Source organism: Cibotium barometz, chromosome 40, assembly GCF_041138505.1.
Source record: "Cibotium barometz isolate CiBa-2024 chromosome 40, ASM4113850v1, whole genome shotgun sequence".
Classification (NCBI taxonomy): domain Eukaryota; kingdom Viridiplantae; phylum Streptophyta; class Polypodiopsida; order Cyatheales; family Cibotiaceae; genus Cibotium; species Cibotium barometz.
In genome coordinates, this window is record NC_141085.1 from 36,180,550 (window position 1) to 36,202,830 (window position 22,281).

Here is a 22,281-nt window from a genome sequence, read left to right on the forward strand (position 1 = left end):
CAGCCTAACCCCATCCGGGTGTTAGCCACCACCGCCAACCACTGGAATAGTAGAAACAGACAAGTACTCACCCACCCATAATTGAATGCCTTTCTTAACTTTTGCTTTAGAATACAGATACGCACACACTCCTCTTTAAACTTTAACTTATAAAACAATCCATTGACAAAAAATTACTGGTTACACATGTCATAACTCAAAATTTCCATTGAGTCTGTTTCTCACAAAACAGTATCACTCTGGACTCTCCGTTGAGACCAGCGGGTCATCAACAAGATCCAGTAATAGATTACAATAAACATTGGTCCATCATACAATATCTTCCTCGACATATACATGGGTGTCCTCGGCACCGCGAGCCCGTGCATCGCCTAGTCAGAACCCTCCAGGATCCTCCTTAGGTATCCTGGCACTTCACTCAGGGGACCGCTTCGTCGGCCCTCGTCCATCGTACCAAAAGCGCACCATTTTAACCATACCGAGGCTGGTCAAGACTTGGGCAGGCTTTGCCGCGTGAGCTGTCCATTGAACACTCCTCGCCAGCTGTTGCAACCGAACTTCCCTTAGAAAACACATATACCAAATGCTCCCTCCACAGCATTCTGGCGTAAGACAGTCTTTTAAGAAAACAGGGTTTCTATGCAAGTTTTCAGTTTTGATTTTCTTTTGAATACAATGAGTATATCTTAATTTCGTATCCCAAGACTTCTAGATCACAATTTGGATTCCCAAGCAAAATTCCTCGAATTCTGAATTCTTAATCCTTAGATCAAAATCAAAGGTCTCAACTTAGTTTAATTTTCGGTGGGTGATTTGAGTGTAGATTATGGAACTGGTCACATAGTCATTTCTTGAAACTGACGAAGGAGTTATGTCTTGGTTATAGTCTGATTCAGGTTTTGAGTCTGGATCGGTTCCTCTTGAACTATCTTTATCAAAGGAAAATATTTCAATTACTACTTTACTGAATTTAAAACTAATCACGAATGCCTATGGAGGAATCATTTATCTAAAATTCTGATTTCGATAGTTTCACTGAATTTTCTCATTGTCATCTTAGAGAATATGAAACGGTAGGATTTTCTTTCACAAAGTATTTACTTAATCATTTACCAATTTTTAGGAAAATTAGGCATAGGATTAAAGAGAACTCTTATTTTGATATAAAAATAAAATTCTTTTATGCATCCTTGCATAAAAATTGATATTAGTGAAAGTAACTCTTTTACAATTTAAAAAAAATCTTTTATGCATTATTTTATGCATAAAAATCAATAATGATGAAAGTAACACTTTTATAATTAAAAAAATATTCTTTCATGCATACTTTTATGCATAAAAATCAATAATGATAAAAGTAACACTTTTATAATAATAAAAATCCTTTTATGCATCCCTTTATGCATAGAAATCAATAATGATGAAAGTAACGCTTTTATCATTAAAAAAATATTATTTCATGCATACTTTTATGCATAAAAATCAATAATGATAAAAGTAACACTTTTATAATTTAATAAAAAATCTTTTATGCATCCCTTTGTGCATAAAAATCAATAATGATGAAAGTAACACTTTTATAATTAAAAAATTATTCTTTCATGCATACTTTTATGCATAAAAATCAATAATGATAAAAGTAACACTTTTATAATTAAAAAAATCCATTTATGCATCCCTTTATGCATAAAAATCAATAATGATGAAAGTAACACTTTTATAATTAAAAAAATATTCTTTCATGCATACTTTTATGCATAAAAATGAATAATGATAAAATTAACACTTTTATAATAATAAAAATTTTCTTTTATGCATCCCTTTATGCATAAAAATCAATAATGATGAAAGTAACACTTTTATAATTAAAAAAATATTCTTTCATGCATATTTTTATGCATAAAAATCAATATTGATAAAAGTAACACTTTTATAATTAAAAAAATCTTTTTATGCATCCCTTTATGCATAAAAATCAATAATGATGAAAGTAATGCTTTTATAATAAAAAATATTCTTTTATACATAAAATCCATTTTGATGAAAGTAACACTTTCATAATAATAAAATTATTCTTTTATGCATAAAAATAATAATCAATATGCATCTTCTATGCATGAAAATGACACTTTTAGAATATAGAAACGATAGGGATTACTCTTTTAGAATAATAAAAGATAATACTTATTTTTAATTTTTTGAAAAATTTCTCCATAACCTCCTTTGTATGGCAGACCATTTATCAATTTCTCCTACTTAATTTTTCTTAAAAATTAACTCTAATTGGTTTAAAGTAATCTAGACTAATCAAAATTCACTTATAAAAGAGAAAACAATATAAAAAAATTAATTCCAACTATTATCACTTAACTAGGATAAAGAAGGGCTGATTTTAAGAAGAGAGAGGGAAAGAGCCTTTCGACCAAGGCATAGCATCCATTTATCATTTCAAACAACACAAAAATTAGAAAAGCATAAAAAGAATAAAGAAAAATATAAAATTTCTAACTTACATAAATTCTGGAAGCTTTCCTTTGGCTTGATGGTTTGAGGGTTCTACTCTTGTTTGTAACAAGAGTGGCCACCAAATCTTTGGAAGAGGGAAAGGTCAAAAACTAGTGAATTATTAAGAAATTCATAGTTCTTAGCTCTTGGGAGGAGTAGAGTAACAGTGCATAAACACTATTATTTTCAACAAAGAGGGAGGCTTCTATTTGTAGGAAAAAGTGAGCTCCTAACCAAGCAAACTGATTCTAGAATTTTCCAAATCAGTTTGGTCAATTTTTGACCATTTTTAGGTCAGTTTAGCTTCCTTTTTGGAACTAGACTTGAATTAGGAGAGAGGAGAGATAAAATATCTCAATTTTTGAAGATTTAAAACTCCACCCCACATGTGAAGTAGGCGCCTCATTCATGAGCCCCATTGTGAGGTGTCAAAAATCCTTTTTTTTAGCTTTTCCTTTGGTCCTTAGTCCACTCTTCATCTTATGTGAGTATTTACTCCTTTTGGGGGGGATTTTCTTTATTTCTTCTATTTATCTTCTTCATACATTTGGATGAATTTGATTGGCCCTTCAAAACCTTAATTTGAAATTTTTAAAAAATCTGGACCCCTACAATAAGGCCTCTTGAACAGATTATACTTGATTTCTAATGCACCTGAAAATCTTTTTGGACTTCTGTTTCGGGGGAACTTATTTTAATAAGAAGAGATATTTTTCCATCCAAAAATATTCAAAATCTGAATATTCTCTCTCTAAAATATTTTCTCTCTCTAGGTGAAAACAAGATCTTTTATATTTATGAAGAGGGATTTGATTACAGGGGGAAGATGTTGGACATCTTGAGAGGCTGGGGAGGAATCTTACATTCTCTCCCACTTGAAAAACGTGAGATCTCCTCATCTCGCAAACTGGGGGTAATCTCACAACAGTTCGGCTTCCTTCTCCCAGGTGGCATCTTCAAAAAGATAGAACTTCCATTTAATAATTCTTTCAAAATTCTATTCTTGAGAATCTTTTCACGAACATCAAGGATTTCTTTAGGTTGGAGTTCCATCTACCCTTGGGTTGAAGAAGTTAAGATTTCATCACATCAACAAGCACATGATTTGGGCTTGGTATATACTTTTTAAGAAGGCTGATATGGAATACATTATGTACTTTAAGATGAGGAGGCAGAAGAAGCTCGTAGGCTAAGTCACCTACTTTCTTTGTAATCAGATATGGCCCACAATATTTGGGAGATAACTTCTTGTACTTCCCAAGAGAAGAAAAGTTCTTAAGCCTTTCTTTTGATGAACTTTATCACTTGTCGAATGGTAGTGAAGGGTCCATCCCTGAGCTCTCCATCTTTGTACATGACTCAAGAGACCCATCTAGTCTCTTGAGTCGAAGTTCTTAAGCCTTTCTTTTGATGAACTTTATCACTTGTCGAATGGTAGTGAAGGGTCCATCCCTGAGCTCTCCATCTTTGTACATGACTCAAGAGACCCATCTAGTCTCTTCATACTAAAACTCCCTCTTCTTCTTACAGAAACCTCAGTGGTCCTGACCAACAAACCCCCTCAAGTGAATGGTGTGAACGGAGACAGGGTGTAGCAGACTACCCTAGTCAGACGACCTCGTGCGTAATTGCACTAGAAATTTGGGGATTTTGTAAAAATTGACACTATTTGGTTGCATGTTTATTAGAGACATTTGCAAGCATTTTTGGTATTAGAGGTACATTTCTTTGGCATTGGGACATTTCTCCCAAGTTTTTGGGTGTTACAGCATTGGAACATGCAATAAAGATACATTTGGGGCATTTGCCCCAATTGTTCGGGTGTCTCAGCATTGGATTGCTTTGCAAATTTTTACCTTGATTCAGTCACACTACCTGTTTGTACGCATTTGTGATAGCCATGTTTGGGAATACTAGTGATTTGTTTGGTATGCTCTCCATTGATGATATGTTGGATGGCACCAACTATCCTATGTGGGCATATATGATGAAACATGTACTAGTTGCAAAGAATGGTGATGATGTATCTTCAGGTGGTGCTACATCTTCTGCACCTTTGCCACCCACTCCAGAACAGCTAAGATGGGATGCCAAGGATGCTCAGGCACATGCTTTGATTGCCCTTTCATGCAAAAGGTAAGTTATACCACACATTCGTTTATGCACTTCTGCTATGAGTTGGTGACTCTCTTATTGTCGGAAGAGTAGTCTCGTTCTAACAGGACTACTATGCTTTTTGCTGATCAGGCACTTGGTGCCTTTGATCGAAACAAAGGTAAGCTTGGGGCTTCATTAAGTTGTAAGCATAAGGGAAAACCCCATGCCCATTCAGATTCTACCTCATCTAAAGAGGGTGAAACCAAGAAAAAGAAGAGATGCAACTATTACAGAAAACCTGGCCATCTCATTGAGGAATGCAGGAAGTGCATTGAGAGTGAAAAGAAAAGAAGCAGCAAGGTTTGGCTGCTACAGTGGACACTAAAGAAGAGGCTAACTTTGCTCATGAGGGCTATGCTGCATTACTAGTTACATGCAATTTGCCTGCTTTTGTATGTTTATCTCAGCTGGAGAGATCGGTACTTTGATAGTGGTGCTTCTAAGCACATCACTTTTGTGGATCTATTGGCCACTTTGCAGGATTCACCTCCAAGTGTGGCATAGTTATGTGTGCCAATGATGCCTCTTACTCCATTAAGGGCATTGGCAATATGGAGCTAACAACATGTAATGGGGACAGTTTTACTCTTTGTGACACTTTATATGTACCACGCATTAAGAAGAATCTCATTTTTGTTTCAGCCCTTGCATTATCTGGGTTTAAGGTTCAGGGTTCTGACCATTGTTGCTCAGTCTATGACAGTAGAGATTTAGCTTCTCTTATGCTTTCTGGGACATTATGCAGTGGCTTGTATAAGCTTAACATGTATGATAGGAGTACTCATTCTCATGATTCTATGATTGCAAGCATCCACCTCCCGTGTGTTGAGTGACACTGAGTTTGGCATGCTCGGTTTGGTCACTTGAATTTCCCATCTCTTGTACACTTGCAGAAGCAAGGTATGGTGCATAAGCTTCCTCCTATGTAGGTTCCATTCAAGCATGTATGTGAGAGATGCATTCTTAGAAAGATGTATAGGAATTCCTTACCTAAAGATGGTGCTATGTCCATTACAGTTCAAAGTGATCTGTGTGGCCCCATGAGGGCTCCATCTTTTGGAGAACACTTATACTTCATCACGTTCATTGATGACTACACTCAGTTTTGTTGGGTGTATGGTTTAAAAGTGAAGTCAGGTGCCTTTGCAGCTTTCAAAGACTTCCTTCCCATGGCTGCAAATGCTTGTGGACACAAGCTCATCACATTGCGTACAGATCAAGGGGGGGAATATTTGTCAAATGATTTCACATCCTATATGCAGGTACATGGTATTTCCCATCAATGTTCTACCCCCTATACTCCTCAGTAGAATGGAGTTACAGAGATAAGTAATCATACACTTATGGAAATGGCATGTTGCATGCTCAAGAGCAAGGATCTACCTAGTAAGTTTTGGCTTGAGGCAGTTATGTGTGTTAATTATGTGCTTAATGTTGAGAGATGTAATCATGGTGTTGTGTGTATGTGGGAAAGCACCCTAGAGGTGCAAGATATTGTGGCAAGATAAGAATGCCACATGTAATATTGTATGGTATGTAAGTGTTGACCGAAAGAGTGGAAAAGGGAGTGCCACATGGATGATGATGTGTAAAGTGGGATAAGAATAGAAAGCCTATATCATTGTATGGTTCATTTTGAGCTATGCAATAGAATTAAGTGTTGAGTGTTCAATCTCTCTCTCTCTCTCTCTCTCTCTCTCTCATGGAGTTCTTAGTGTGGTTTAATCCACCTTAATTATATTGCTTAATCTATGTCTATCACCATGATCAATCTCATTTTAGGATTGTTTAACATGGTATCAGAGTTTTGGTGGCCTCTTGGTCATGGTAAATATTTATGTATAGTTTTCATGGTTATGTGTTCATTGATTAAGCATTATTTTCAGTTATTATTAAAAAAAACACTCATCATTATGGATTACATTTGGAGTCTTGGAAGCTGCTTATGGAGAGATTTGGAGATTAAGGTGTTGCCATGGAATCTAAAAATGGATATTTCAACAAGTATGAAAGCTATGGAGTCTGGTGTGTCAACAAGAAAGTTGCCAAGGAGACAAAGGCATCTCAAGAAGGTTGGTTTTGTGAGTTTTGCCTTATGAAAATTTGAAGAAGGGTTGTTGATTTGTGGGATGAGAAGATCCCATGGTTCTTTGCATTTGGGCAAAGAGTGTAAGAGGTGCAAGCTTGTCAACTTGGTGGCAAGCTATAATGGGCTGATTTGTAGCTCATGTTGGAGCATGTTCAAAGGGCATGGCTCACAAAGTTGCTCATGAAAAATGGGCAACAATGGTGGAAGCACTTAATAGCTTTCACATGTTTGGCACCTAGAGATTTCTTGTGAGAAATCTAGTTGAAGGCACCCTTTGGAGTGGTTTCCTTGTGAGAGAAGCCGCATGGAAAGCTTTCTTGTCAAAGATGGAAGAGGCAAGCAGTTATGGAGCTCATGTGTGAGCTCAACATAGCCATGTAAATGGCTATGATGAAACCTTATGAAAGAGGTTGTAGAGGCAAAAATTTGTGCATCAAGAAGGATGCACTTACATGCTAAGGAGAAAGGCATGCCTTTTGTGGGCACACAGAAGAGCATAGCTTATAGGAGTGCTCAATAATGGTAAGCACATCAATGGAGACACCTCAATGAGTCACTTGTGGGAGGCTAATGTAAAAGCACCCTTGAAGCAAAGTTTGGAACACAAGAAAACATGCATATTGGAGCTTATAAAAGTCGTAGTGGCATGTGGACAACATTGTAAAGAGGCAGACCAGGCAAGAACGATAGCTGGCATGGGAAATGCATTTGGTCTCGTAGTGCCAAGACAGCAAAGAAAAAGAAAGCAGCAAAAATTGTAGTGCAACGAGATTAGCAGAACAATGAAGACGGTGGTCGTAACCAGCATCAAGCATGTCGAAAAGAAGACCTATAGAAAACGGGTCCCAAACTAGCAGCAAAAAGGCAAGTACGAAGCAGCGACGATAGATTTGTGACGTGCTTTGCAAGTGCTGTAGAGCAGCCAAGGAGAAGCAGGCAGGTGAGGCAACAACCGGGCAATAAAGGAGAAGCAGGTAGGTGAGACAACAACTGGGCAACAGGGGCTGGCTATTAGAAGGCCACTGGCACCGATAAGCCCATCAGTACAATGGGCGGAAGCAAGAAGGTCGGTGTGAAAAAATCCCTTTATGTTCTACAAGGGGAAGGCACCCAAAGGCATCAAAACCAACTGGATTATGCACGAGTATCTCTTGCTGATCATCTTGCTAACACAACGGAGTTCGCTCCACAAAAAGAGAAAGCAGGAGCAAAGGTAACCAAAGAAGAAGCACTGCCTATACGAGTGCCTATACGAGTGGTGTTGGGGGCACTGGTCAAAACAAGCACGGAGGAGAAAACCAGATACAGCTGGTAGAGATTGGCAATGGAGCTCGCTCCACAAAAAGAGAAAGCAAGAGCAAAGGTAGCCTATGAGTGGTGTTGGGGGCACTGGTCAGAACAAGCACGGAGGAGAAAACCAGATACAGCTGGTAGAGATTGGCACTATTATAAAAGACACAGGCAAAAAAAAGTGTTGCAGGCACATGCCAGCGAGATGAGAATTTTGTGGTGTGCAATAAAGTTTAAAACCAAACCTACATAAGGTTAAGAATGCATTCACCCACATTTCCTTGAACAAAAAGCACTTGTTCACATGGTGAAATATTAGTGCATGGTGAAGCTCTAAAGAGAGAGAGAAAAAGTCCTCTAGATCTCTTCCAAAATAGTTTTTCACACACAAGGCTCCACTACTTGGTTTTTGGTCAAAAATATTTTGTAATCTATATTCACCCATGGTATGAGGGTAACCATACCCGAGCTCACTGAGAAGCTCAAAATGGTTATTGTGATGTGTGCATGATGAGCGATGCACGTGTGAGGTGCATGCGCATGGGTTGGTTCCCACCCGAACTTCTATGTTCAAATTGGACTTAGCGGTTCCGCCGAGTCGGCTCAAAATGGACTAGGTGTCTAAGATGTTAGACACGCGCACACATGTTCATCCAATGTATCATTGGATGTAGCAATTGCGGTTGTGCAATGCTACATTGATGGGTGAGTTGTGAAACACCTCGATTAAGAGGGGGTGTTGAGAGATGTAATCGTGGTGTTGTGTGTATATAGGAAAGCACCCTAGAGGTGCAAGATATTGTGGCAAGATAAGAATGCCATATGTAATATTGTATGGTATGTGAGTGTTGACCAAAACAGTGGAAAAGGGAGTGCCACATGGATGATGATGTGTAAAGTGGGATAAGGCTAGAAAGCCTATATCATTGTATGGTTCATTTTGAGATATGCAATAGAATTGAGTGTGGAGTGTGCAATCTCTCTCTCTCTCTCAGTTCTTAGTGTGGTTTAATCCACCTTAATTATGTTGCTTAATCTATGTCTATCACCATGATCAATCCCATTTTAGGATTGTTTAACACTTAATCGTTGCCCCATTAAAGCCTTGAAATCTATGACTACCTATGAGATATGGAATGGCATGATTCCAATGGTGACTCATATGAGAGTCTTTGGGTGTTTGGCATATGTGCATGTGCCCACACACAACAAAGACATAAGATTGATGCAAAGGCAATAAAATGCATTTTCATTGGTTATAGTATTGAGAGTAAGGGATACAAACGCTATGTGCCTAATACAGGCAAGATCATTGTATCAAGAGATCTTTGATAAAGGTCAAGGGAATGACCATTCTTTGAGTGAGAGAGAGAAATTACATAAAAACCATTAAAATTAAGCATAAATGGAAATTTATGTATTTCCTTACTACCATTCGTCAATTAACTTCAATAGCATTAAAAAGTCATTCCAATTAAGCTTCTCAAGCTTGAGAGGGGTTGAGAAGAGAGAAACATTGAGAAATTATAGAAAAAGATCAAAATTCACCCTTTACCTTACAAATTGCTTGATTCTTTGATCACGGTAGAGGCCCCCAACCAATCAATTGGTTTGGTATGTTGATGGAGCCACCAATGCAGATTGAAGAAAGAGGGAAGCTCTAATTTCTTCAATTTGGAGAGAATTTTAGAGAATAGTAAAAATTATCATTATTTCAGCATAATACTAGCATAGTATAGTTCTCATATTTTTTTACAAAGGGCTAAGGATATATTTATAAGTGAGGGAAGCCTCTAACCAAGTCCAACTAATTTCTAGAATTTTCCAGGTTCAGTTTGGTTGAATTTGGACAAGATTTGGACCTAGTTTGGTTCCCTTTTGATTTGGTTTGATCCAAGAGAGAGGAGAGATAAAAATATCACAATATTTTTGAGTTTAAAACTCCACCACACATGTGAATTAGGCGCCTCCTTGAAGGGACCCCTTTTCCTTACACATGTGTCAAAAATAAATCATTATACCTAAAATATCTCATTTTTTTAGTAATACTCATAGTCTTTTACTAATAAACCTTGTACATATAGTTAACTCTTCATCTTATGTGGGCATTTACTCATTTTTGGGTATCTTCTTTTACAAATTGGATTTATCTCCTCCCCACACATGGATTGATCCTATTGGCCCATAGGAACCTTAATTGGATCATAATCCAAAAATTTCTGAAAATCTAGACCCTTAGGCTAAGGTCCGTTATACCTATTTCCAATTAATTCCAATTGCACATTGGAAAGTTCTTTTTGAATTTCTGTTTCAGGGGAACCCATTTTAGACACTAGGAGGATTTTTGTATCCAAAAATATCTCAATTTTGGGCTACCTCCCTCTAGACATTTTCTCTCTCTAGGTCAAAACAGGGTAAAACATAATCTTTCTTTTATTTCAGAGAGGGGAATAATTATAAGATCGGAAAGGGAGATTCTTACTCCTGTATACCTCAAAAGCTGGGGGGGAGGAATCTTACAAGCGTGCTATTGGCACAAAATGGGTTTTCAAGCTAAAGTGTAAGCCTAATGGTTTAGTTGATCGCATAAGGCTTGCTTGGTCGCCAAAGGGTATGCCCAACATGAAGGCATTGACTATCAGGAGACCTTTGTATGACTACCATACATAGTATTATTGCATTGGCTGCACATAAACAATGGCATGTACATCAATTGGATGTCGAGAATGCCTTCTTGAATGGTGATTTGTAGGAGGAAGTTTATGTATCTCAGCCTCCGTTTCTTAGTTGAATAGATTCATGCATTGTCTAAGCACTATGCATTGGCAAGCATATAAGCATGTCTTTTGCTATCTCAAAGGCACCACAAACTTTGCCTTGTTCTATGGCAGTTGTTCTACATTATGTTTATTTGCATTTAGAGACAATGATTGGGCAAGTTGCTATCACACGAGTGTCAACCAGTGGTGGTAACTATTTTCTTCTTGTTGGTGATTCATACATCTCATGGCTCAGTAAGAAGCAACCTACAGTGGCCACTTCTAGTTGTGAAGTTGAATACAGGGCAGCCTTTACAGCTACTTTATAGCTACTATGGAATGTGTTTGGCTATGACGCCTATTAGCCGATCTTGTGCCTACACATGCCAATATAGCAGATGGGTTTACAAAGCCTCTTTTGAAGGAAAAGTTTGAAGCTTTCCACAAATCTTTGAGCTCACAATGGAATTTTTTTATTATAAAAGTGTTATTCTTATCAAAATTGATTTTTATGCATAAATAGATGCGTAAAGAAATTTTTTTAATTTTAAAAGTGTTATTCCTATTAAATTTGATTTTATGCATAAATAGATGCATAAAAAGGATTTTTTTTATAAAAGTGTTATTCCCATTGAAGTTGATTTTTATGCATAAAAGGATTTTTTTTCTAAAAGTGTTATTTCCATTGAAGTTGATTTTTATGGATAAATAGATGCATAAAGAAGTTTTATATCAAAATTAGAATTCTCTTAAATTCTATGTTTAAATTCTATGAGTATTTGATAAATGAATAATTAAATACTCTAAGAGATAAATTTCTATCGTTTTATAATCACACAGATTGAAAAAAGAAAATTCAAGAAATCTATCGAGATCGAAATATTCAGATAAATGATTAATTTATTCCTCATTGGAATTCGTAACGAATTTAGAAATTAGTTAAGTGAATATTCAAAGAAAAAAATTCAGTAAAATAGTAACGAAATTATCAAACCTTTTCGAGAAAGATAGTTCAGGAAAAATCTTATCTGACTCGAACCTTGAATCAGACTATGACCAAACCGAACCTTGAATCAGACTATGACCAAGACCAAACTCTTTCGTTTAGTTTCGAGGAAAGAAGATGTGATCAATTTAGAAAAATACATTCAAAACTCCCGCCAAATTTGAAACTAAGTTTGAGACCCTTCGAATTGATCTGTGGATCAAGGTTATAGAATTCGAGGGATTTTGGTGTGAAATTCAGAATTCCGATCAAGAAGTTTTGGGGATACTGATTCAAGAAATACCCCTTGTATTCAAAAGAAAATCAAACTGAAAACTTGCATAGAAACCTTGTTTTCTTAAAGGACTATCTTACGCCAGAATGAGATGTGATGACATGTGAATCAGATAGATGTGAATGAATGGATGGATGGGATGTGATGTGAATAGATGTGATGAGATGTGATGTGATGAGATGTCATGTGAATCAGATAGGTGTGAATGAATGTGGATGAGATGTGATGTGAATAGATGTGATGAGATGTCATGTGAATCAGATAGGTGTGAATGAATGTGGATGAGATGTGAAGTAAATGGATGTGAATGTGTATGTGAAGAATGGATGTGGATGTGTATGTGAAGAATGGATGTGGATGTGTATGTGAAGATTGGATGTGGATGTATATGTGAAGAATGGATGTGGATGTGTATATGAAGAATGGATGTGGATGTATATGTGAAGAATGGATGTGAATGTGTATGTGAAGAATGGATGTGAATGTGTATGTGAAGAATGGATGTGTATGTGAGGAATGGATGTGAATGTGTATGTGAGGAATGGATGTGGATGTGTATGTGAAAGAATGTGATGTGATGTAAAGAGATGTGATGTGACATGAATATATGTGGATGTGAAGTGATAGATATGAATGTATGGATAGATGTGGGTAGTTGTACATGTGAACTATTGGATGGATGTGGATGAATGAGATGAGATGTGTATGAATGAGATATGATGTGGATAGATGTGATGTGATGTTATGTGGATAGAATGTATGTGATAGGATGGTGATGAGAATGAATGTGATGGATATGAATGAATGTGATGGATATGAATGAATGTGATGTGGTGGATGTGAATGGATGGAGGTGATGTGATGTGAAATGGATAGATGTGAGTGAATGTGATGTCATGTGAATCGGGATATGAATGAATGATATGGGATGTGAATGGATGAGATGTGATGTGATGTGAATGGATGAGATGTGATGTGATGTGAATCGGGATGTGAATGAATGAGATGTGATGTGAAATGAATGTGATGTAAATTGGGATAGATGTGAATAGATGATATGTGATGTGAATGAATGTGATGTGATGGGATGTGAATCGGGATATATGTGAATGAATGAGATGCGAGGTGAAATGGATGTGATGTGATGTGATGTGGATCGAGATATACGAACGGATGAGATGTGAATGAATGTGATGTGATGAGATGTGGATATGGGTAGATGCGAGTGGATGAGATCTGATAAGATGTGGATATGGGTAGATGCGAGTGGATGAGATCTGATGAGATGTGGATATGGGTAGATGCGAGTGGATGAGATCTGATGAGGATAAATGAGAAAAGATGTGATGAGAGGAAAATGATGTGATTGGATGAGATCTGATGAGATGTGGATATGGGTAGATGCGAGTGGATGAGATCTGATGAGATGTGGATATGGGTAGATGCGAGTGGATGAGATCTAATGAGGATAAATGAGAAAAGATGTGATGAGAGAAAAATGATGTGATTGGATGAGAATGGGAATACATATGAAATGGATGTGGATTAAATAATGTGGATTGATGTGGAACAATGTGGAAAGACAAGAGTTCGTTATAGAAACTGTATTTATGACCTGTTTTTAAATGATTGTTTTATGTCAAGAATGCTAGGGAAGCATTTTGACTGTCTTATGAATGAGGTCGTGGAGACCTAACTGATAAAGTTGCAACAGCTGGGACGGAGAGTCAATGGAGGACGTCTCGCGTAGCAAGGTCTTGACCAGTCTCGATTCGATTTAAATGGTGAGCTTCCGGTACGGTGGATGAGGGACAAAAGAAGTGGCCTATGAGTGAAGCACTAGGTGACCTGCGAAGGATCCTAGAGGGTGCTGACCATACGGTGCTCAGGCTCTGGGTCGTCGAAGATACCCACACGTGTGTCGGGGAAGATATTGGAACAAGGAGTAAGAGTTGTTTTCTGAATTCAGGCAGCATGGATCTAGTTGATTGACCTTGCTGGTCCTCAACAGATAAGTCCATGGCTTTTTTATATGGATCTGTTGGTTGATCTGGCTGATCTTCAACGGAGATTCCATTTTGATTTTTATAAGTGAATATATTGCCGGGTACTATGAGCTAGGAACTATCGAAAAGGCCCCTAAGTGGACAGGTGGTGAGCGTTCTGGTCGCCAATGATGCCATAAGTACATCGATGAAGGAAAAATTAGAAATTAGGATTCAACCGGATATTTTGGAGGATTATGATCAGTGATACTATAGTTTCATTAAAAGATTATTTTAAAAATAGCTAAATCTGTGAAAAAGGCAATTCATTCATGGCACATGTAGTTTTGAGTAAAGAGAAGGAATTCACAAACTATAGACGCTATCAAAGAACCCAGTCTAGGCCTCATATTTTGGATAATGAAGAGGTTGAAGCCCTCATGTTTTGTAGCTAATAAAGACTCAATGACATTATTATTAGTAAAATCTTGTAAATCATCAGAGGAGGTAGATTATGTACCTCATCGAGTTGTCATGGTGGAGATAGAGTAGTTGCTGGCAACTCCTCGGGGTCGAGAGGGGGTTAGTGGGAAATTCAACAGGGGTTAAAGAGTAATGAGAGAATATACAATCTGCCTCAGTTTTGTTAGTAGGGGAGACACTAGGAAATGGATTTAGTAGTTTACTCAAAAGAGAAGTAACCACGGGGTAAGTTATGGATGTTGAGGATCCTAGGGTATCCTCGTGACCTTCCCCTGAACTGGGGGAGGGGGTTTCACAATTTTCATAAAGTCATGAAGGTCTCAGAGATTTTTTCTAGGGCTATAATGGGATATGGCAGTGATGAGGAGGAGGATGTGATGATAGAAGTGATCAACCTACCAAAGAACATGTGCTATTGCAAAAGATGAAACATGCAATAAGTGAAAGTATTGTAGCATTTTGCAGAGAAGATGAATACATAGTTGATATATTCACAGGAGGCAGAGCTGCAAAAACGGCATTAGCCATTAAAATCTAATGTGACAGAACTGAGGGAGACAAAAGCAATGCTATCAACATATGCTAAGATCCACCTTGACATTAGTTCGTGGGCTGGGATCACAACGAAGGTGACAGTTCAACCACTCATTGAAGGAAATCTAATGCATGATGGTTCTGGAGCTGAGAATCTACCTACATTGACAATTGAGAGTAAAGAGAAAATGTCAAGCTTTGCGGATCATGTACTGGAGGGTGTTCAATCAGGTGTTTGAAACATCCAGTATTATTAGATAGCTTTTTGTTCATCGTCAATTTATATTTGAGAGCAATTAGAACTTTGGAAAGAAAGTCTTTTTGAATTTGAAGTAATATTATTTTGTTGTTCAGTTTGTATATGGGTGTATACTTGTGTTTTTAATACTTTGGAAATAATAATTTGTTTAATTGTTAAGTGCAATCTCTTAACTTTGCACTGTGCATGAACTTCATCTCCTCTCACATTAAGACTGTTAAGCAAACAAAACTATGCTCTCAAAAATATTATGAAATATTTGGATTTAAGATTAGGTCAACATGGGTCCTTTGCCTTGATGTATTTTGGATAATAAAATAGATGTGTAACAGACTCACAAATTTGGTCACGAGACCAAAACTTGGAGAAAACATGATACAATAACTCTATAATCTATTTTTAAGGACAAGCTATGTAAACAATGTTTGGAAAGTAGATTTTATATTATGTGCGCATACCCATGTTAAGTTTGTGAGTGCATTTCAGTTTCGTGCCTTGTGAATTTAATTCCATGGCCAACGATGAGTCTTTGGAACAATTGTGTTAAAACGTCTCTTTTTGTGTGAAACAGATGATGTCTTACCAACACACATACGGGGAGACCTAAAAGAGAAAGAACCAAATGAAACTACACCAAAGATGATGGCTATTATCTTGGATCTGAATGGGCTATTATCGCAACGTTGCTTCACCAAATCAAACAAATATACAAGCTTACGTTGTGGAAATCAATGGATTGTTCTTCGATTCCATAATGCATGGAATTTTTGGATGCATTGTTTATGAGGTTCCATGTTGGAATATGGTCAACTGCAATGCAAAGGAATGTTTTTACTATGGTGCAAGCTTTGCAAAAACATGTAGGAAAAGAGTTGCCATTTTTCATGGTGTGGGGCCAAGAAGAGTGCTGTATATATAACCGTGAGAAGATTTATAGGCCTAATAAGATGGGGGTTGAAGCAATGTTTAAACCTCTTCTAAAGGTTTGGAGCCAGTGGGGTGGTCATTGCTTCATTGAGAGAACCGTGCTCATTGATGACAGCCCTTATAAGGGTTGCTTAAGTCTAGCAGGAAATTGTATATTTCCTTCATCGTTTGATATGTTGATAATGGGGATAACATTTTGACAGAAGATCTATTATAGTATTTGCTACATTTAGATGTTGCCAAAGACATGCAAGATGTCATAAACTTCAACAGGTATGGACAAGAACTGGTCAAGTATGGGCATGCAGTATTTGAGAATTTTCGATGGGTGATACAAGAATGGGATGAGATGAACAAGCACTATAGTATAGATAGAGGACATGATGTTACTTCAAGCTCATCAAGCAAGCTGACTCCACTAGATCACTCTCAAGAACATGCAACATGTAATCAACTAACAACAACAAGTATAATTCGTGCTCCACCTATTTATCTAAGTAATACACAGTTAGTGATGTTGCAAAGAATCCCTCCAACTAGTACATTAAAAGACATGGAAGCAATGCACTATGCTGCAAAACAAGGATATAATAAAAAGTTTATCACGAGAGGTGCAGCTAAGAGTTTTATATTACAACTACAACAGTACTACCATCATCACACAAAGAGCAACTAGGTTTATTTTTTCTTTCCCACTATGTATATTAAGGCTTTGAATTAGTATACTTGTAACATTAATTTAAACTAACTCTATTGAAGTTCTCCCTTTGTTATTTTTCATGGGTGTGAAGATTTTACAGAAAGTAAAGCCAGTATGTGAATATAAAATCTAATGGGATGATCTACGACCACATTTGCCTATCAAAGTGGGAGAGATCTTCTACATAAAAGATGTGGCCTACATAGTGAGAACTTCATTAATTCCAGGAGCTGGCCTAGGATTGTTCATACACTCAAATGTGGAAGCTGGAAGGACATTATTGCACTATGGTGGCTCAAAATATTTTCATGCTGATTGGTTAGAATTATGTGCTTTGAATCCTAGAGCAAGAAAGTACTCAATTCTCGAAGACCCCTAGTGTGGATCTTGAGAAGGATAGAGTATATATCATCTGTGATGTGCAAGATGGAAATGTGGCTGGCTACATAAATCATTGTAAGGATTGTAAATGGAAGCTTAATGTGTGCTATGTATTCTAGCGCCGACATTACCTCCATGGCACAAAAGTGAAAACATGAATATAGATGTAGCTGATTATGCTTATATTTTTGTAGAAGCAATCCGTGATCTCACTGTCTAGAGAGGAATTATTTGCCGATTATGATTTCTAAAGCAATGCCAACTATAATTTATGGTGTTTTTAAACACCACCAATTCAAAGATATTATCAATGCTCAAATGTTTCATGTTTTTAGTGGTTTAAACATTGATGCAATGCCCTTTATATTTTAACGTGTTTTTTAGCAAATTCCACTTCTACAAGTTTTTCAATGCATAATCAATACATATTTTATAGTGGCATAAATGTTTGATTCTAATATATTGTAGTTGTAATGCAACATGTGAAACAAATTATGTTTTTTTGGACACTAGTGTATATCGATATTTATTTAGTATAACAAATTATTTTGACAGAAAAAGTTAACATTAAAAACTTTTCTTTTAATGCTTATTGGATACGCTCTATTAGTTATTTAGAGTAATCATGAGTCTTTGGGCATTATTTGCAATATCACAAACTTTGTATTACTTTGATAAGTAGGTACAATAATTGTTATTGTTAGTGAAGTACATGTTGCATGAGCAAAAAATAAAGAATCAAGACAGGTTGCATCAACTTGAAGTTTGAGAAAATGCATGTCTCGCCATGCAATTTTCATTTTCTTAGTGTCGTTTGATAATAACTTGAAGTGATTCTTTAAAAATGAAACAAAGCCATTGACATTGAATTGTCAAGATGACATGGATGTGCAGGATGATGATGAAGATGAATAAGCACATGAGGCATATTAAGCCCAAATGCATTGATCCATAGCTCAATTCATGAATACGTATGTTAGGGCGGATGAGTACGTGTTTTGATCTCAAAAGTGTGCAAATTTTAGCCCTCAAGCATACTGAATACGTATGTTAGGGCGGATGAGTACGTGTTTTGATCTCAAAAGTGTGCAAATTTTAGCCCTAGAGCATACTGGAATTATTTTTTATTTTTGACAAAGAAGCTTACGTGTGAAACATACATGAATACATTATTAGCTTGGGAGAACTATTTGTAAAATAGGAATGTTAATTCATAGTTCTAGAATTGGAAATGGTTTACATAAGAGTATAATCGTGGGTTTTTTGTTTTAAAAAACATTTTCTACGTGAACAAGCTAGCAATGCATTGGTTGGATATGTAAGTTTAACTCTTTTGGGCACAAATTCTAGGTCATTAGCTTTCTAATCATGTAATAATGATAGATGTAAATGAGAAATTATAAGGAGGAATCTTTCAATGTGGAACAGATGTAAATAAGCAAGTATAAGGATGAATCTTTCAACGTGGAGGAACATTTTTCAATGGATCAAAAACTTCATTTCTTTGTGCACTTTGATCTCATAAGTATCACGTTGCATACTTTCTAGTGATGCACCCTTCTTGGCAACAATGACTAATGCACCCATGTCACTTTGCATACTTTTTAGTGATGCCTTTCTTGGCAAATGATTAATGCACCCATGTCACGTTGCATAATTTCTAGTTATGCATCCTTCTTGTTGGCAACGACTAATGCTACTAATTTCTTATCCCTAATCACTTAAAGTGGATATTTTTCTAGCTGGTTTAGAATGTTTATTAAAAACCACACTATTTTTGCACTATTGTTTCATTATTAGATTTTATATTAGAGCTTACAATAGATTTTGTATTAGAACTTACCATTTATATTTTATATTAGAACTTACCATAGATTTTGTAGTACATAAAAGGAAAATTGCATCATCTATAGAGAACAACAATGGAACATCTAAGATATTGAACTATTCTTTGAATACGATGACATAGAGAAAAATATTAAAAAGATAATAAGTCTTTCTTGTTTTCACATCAATTATACAAAATCCCCATATTACATGCATGCTAAGGTCTAATTTTGTGAAGGTGTATCTCTTCTTAGCAGTTATGCTTGTATCATTTAGTTTTTGAACACATTAGAGGCTAACATAAATTACACCTATTCATAATTTTATACCTTTAAGTTTATTAGATAATCCTCCCTTGTGTTTGTGTTACAAATGCCTCAATGCAAACATTAGAGGCTAACATAAATTACTCATATTCATAATTGTATACATTGCAATAAGAGTTTATTAGATAACTCTCCCTTGCCCTTGTGTTATATTTTGTTTACAAAATGCAAACAAACTATATTATATTTTGTATGCCATTTATTCATTGATGGAGTTGATGACAAAGTTAGAGCTTTTTCCCAGAAGTTAAGCACTAGGTTAGATTCAATGCCACTTTAAGTGACTACTCAAGCACTAGGTTAGATTTAATGCCATTTATTCATTGATGGAGTTGATGTCAAAGTTTGAGTTTTTTCCCAGAAGTTAAGCACTAGATTAGATTAAATGCCACTTTAAGTGACTACTCAAGTATTCTTTTCATTATGTTTCTCAAGTAAGAGGGGAGCATGTGCATGTATCTTGTCCAAGCTCCATTATAAGACATTTTGAAGCTCATATAACAAAGTCTATTCAATTTTTTTTGCTAGCTAAGGTAAAATGCTTTAGTTAGAAAAATGTAAGCAACATTATGTGGAATTTAGAGTCAATGGACATAGTTACATATGGGCTCATCTCTATATTATCTTAAGGAAGAGTTTCACAAAGCTGCCACGTGGCAAGAATTTGGAGGTACGGGAAGAGGAGGACGAGGTTTGCGTAGAATTTGATTTTGGAAGCCTCGAAAGACGTGCGAAGCACGGGTTCCCAACTAGTTATGAATAAAGGTGATCAAATAAGATGAATATGTTGAAACTACTGAACATCTTTTCATTACAATCCTTAAGTTTGTTAGTATAGATTGTTGCGGTAATTGTTTTTTATCTATATGCTATTAGTGTCAAATGCAAATGTAAATCACATCACCATTATATATATTAAAAAAAGAACTAAACGTTAGATGATAAATGCCTCTATTTAAGAGTTGTTTGATTGTTTATTTCTAAATTAGAACTTATAAGGAATATTCAATTTAGAATTTTTGACTAAAATAAAATCATTATTCTTTATTATTGTGTAAAGCAATGTCAATGAACATCTTTTAAAGTGCATACAAATGTTTGGGGATTTTGTAAAATATTGAAATGAATGGAACCATCCTTTATTGGGTACAGATGCCTTACTTTAAATGGGGATTTTGTAAAATATTGAAATGAATGGAACCATCCTTTATAGGGTATAGATGCCTTACTTTAAATGCATTGGTACGGATGTCTTACTTTAAGTGCATTGGTGATGATAAGTGTCAAAACATGTGATATGGTAGGTTTCTCCTTGTGAAAGGCATAATTAAATGCGAGGTTGAATTTGTAAATTTATGGATACATTCTCCTGTGGTACCATAAATGGTTGCCCAATAATTATTAAAGGAATGTCAAGCATGTGTGCATAAACATATGCACATAAGCAAGCTATTTTGTTTGTTTGTGTGTGTGCGCGCGCACGCGCGCGCGTGCACACACATGTACATGTACCCCATGCACACACACACAAGCGCGCGAGTGTTGTCTATGCTTACTCATGCAGAACTAAAGATCTGACAATTACTTGCTATGGGTATCCCTTCTTGAATGATGCTAACTTACCAACAACCAAATCTACACCTATAAACAAATGGTGGCTGGCTTCAATTATATGCTAACTTACCAACAAGCAAATCTACCCCTATAAACAAATGGTAAATGGCTTTAATTATATGCTAACTTACCAACAAACAAATCTACCCCTACAAATAAATGGTAGTTAGCTTCAAATATATAGTGTCCTTGCTTATGTGTGCATATTATGGTAGAGAACATTAAGGAATCAATGTAATGCATATCATGCAAATATTTTTCTCTCATTTTCTACTCTCAGGTGCCACTTGTAACAATCCTAAGGTAATACCTCTGTGGGAAAAACAAACATCCCTTCCTTTAGTATTGCACCTCTTCACTTTATCCATCAATCTACAATGTGCTCTCTCTCTCTCTCTCTCTCTCTCTCATTGTTCTTATAAAATATGGATTCTTTTATGAAGTATAATCAAGCATATACAAGCCAAGAGTCGACCAAGGGTTTTTTTGTTATGAAAGGAACTATATTCTTTATGTTTGACATACTAAACCTTCTCTCTCTCTCTCAGGTTCTTGGTCATGGTGGGGAAGAGAGATTTTGTTTTTTAAGTTCTAGCCCTCACACTACATAAGGTGGAGGGGGGCCATGCCTGATGCGACCAATTTGGGTAGAGGAAGGAGCTATGAGCTAGCTTGATGGTTTCACACAAAGGGGCTAATGGTGGTTCCCTTTTTTGGTTGGGGAGGGGTTCGTGATGAGTAGGTGGAAAGGGGGAGCATTATTTCAAGGTTAAGGGTACCACAACTTACTATAGATGTGTGTGTGTGTGTGTGTGTGTGTGTGTGTGTGTGTGTTCCACCTTGTATACTTACTATAGATGTGTGTATGTGTGTGTGTGTGTGTGTGTGTGTTCCACCTTGTATACTTACTCAATTTTTCATCTTGTACTAAGTAGTCAAGGTTGCCACCCCGATTTTAATTAGCATTCTAATATCCAATCTTACCAAAAAGAACCTTAGTAACTCCCCCTCCTCTAGGTGCCCCCTCGCCCTACTTGCTCTATGTTCCTTACCATCCTCCTCCTCGTGTGCGGTAATGAGACAGATAAAGAATAAAGGTGAGATTCTCTGCATAGGAAACGCTAAGCAGTAGAAGATGGGTTCTTGTTCCCATAGCTACAATCTA